This window comes from Mastomys coucha, unplaced genomic scaffold (genome assembly GCF_008632895.1).
Source record: "Mastomys coucha isolate ucsf_1 unplaced genomic scaffold, UCSF_Mcou_1 pScaffold18, whole genome shotgun sequence".
Classification (NCBI taxonomy): Eukaryota; Metazoa; Chordata; class Mammalia; order Rodentia; family Muridae; genus Mastomys; species Mastomys coucha.
Genome location: NW_022196900.1, coordinates 18,160,599 through 18,162,256, shown reverse-complemented (window position 1 = coordinate 18,162,256; position 1,658 = coordinate 18,160,599).

Sequence of the window (1,658 nt, the reverse complement as noted above, 5' to 3'; positions counted from 1 at the left end):
GAAGCCCTGGGTTCGAGCAATGGAGTCAGGAGGATCAAAAGCTCAAGGTCACTTTTGGCTACACAGTGAGTTCAAGACCAGCCTAGGACATATGATACTCTGTCAAAATAACTTTTCCTTAAAATATCTTTTCTGTGGTATTTTGGTTCATCGTGGCAAATGTACCTGGCCTGTCATGGAAGAAACTGTCAGTCCCACCTCAGAAATAAGCATTCAGAAAACCAATACATAATGCTCCCCCTAAAATAAGGTGTTTAAAAATACACAGACGAATTAGAACTCAAACTCAGGCATGCTCACAATGGATTACAAAGAATGGGACCTGAACCTTGGCCCTGAGAGTTGGAAGGCTCAGAAATAAATGGCAAAGTCTCATACTCTTTGTGGGGGAAGGAAGAAGGCAGGGATGAAGAGAAGGAGAAAGGGAAAGAGTGAAGGGGGATGAAGGGAGGGAGGGAGGGTAAAGGAGGACGGAGCCCCATACACCATTGCCATGGACTGTAGCAGGTTTCCAGGGGCACCAGATGGAAACTAGAAAATGCCACACACTAACATGGGGAAAAGGACTCCATGCAACCTGACCTTTAAAGTATTTACACAAAAGCATGGGATAGGGGTGGTGGAAAGATGGGTCAATGGTTTAAAAGCACTGGCTGCTCTTCCAAAGGACCAAGGGTCAATTCCCAGCACCACATGGGGACTCAAAACTCTTTGTAACTGCAGTCTCAGGGGGTTTGATGCCCTCTTCTGGCCTCCATGGGTACAGCTTGCACATGCAAGCTAAACACCCATACATATAAAACAAATCATAATCTAAAAGTGCATAGGCACTGGTATTAAAATAACTAAAATAGTTTTTTATATATAAGTAACTATTTGCTATGCATCTATGTGCACATGTATCTCTATAGATGTGTGTTTGAGTATAGAGAGAATAACTAGGGCAGCTATTTTCAACCTGTAGGTCACGACCCAGGGGTCACTTATCAGATATTTACAGTGTGATTCATAACAGTAGTAAAATTACAATTATGAAGTAACAATGATAATTTTATGGTCATGGGTCACCACTACATGAGGAACCATGTTAAAAAGCCATGGCACCGAGAAGGCTGAGAACCACCCCAGAGCTAGGAGAATACATAAAGATTTTGAACAAAGAACTAGGGACCAGAGCTAAGAAAGGCTTTTTTTTTATTGTTTATTTTCTTGTACCATGTGTTATTTTTTTTATGTACTCATCTAGATTTTCACACACATGCAAAACTCCCTCAAGTAATTCTATATCTACTTAGGTAAGTGAAGACATTGTGTTCTGTCAACCTCATACTATGGTTGTGATGACTTTGAATGAGGCAAAACACATGGAGTGCTCTCTACACAGTGAGTTCTGCACATACACAGATTGTTATTATAATAATTCATCTGTTAAAGTAACAAACACGAGTCCTGTCTCCTCATCGCATCTTGATTGGCAGGTGTTGGCAGCACAGTGATAATGCCAAGCCAGGAGCATCCCGGCCCATGTGGAAGAGGTCCAACTAGAGGTTCAGAAGTACAGGCAAGGTGGTTAAACACTGGGTCCTCTCCTTCAGGCAGGCTCAATTTCCTCTTAAGACTGTGAGAGCTACAGGCCTGGGCAATCTCCACATTCTTTT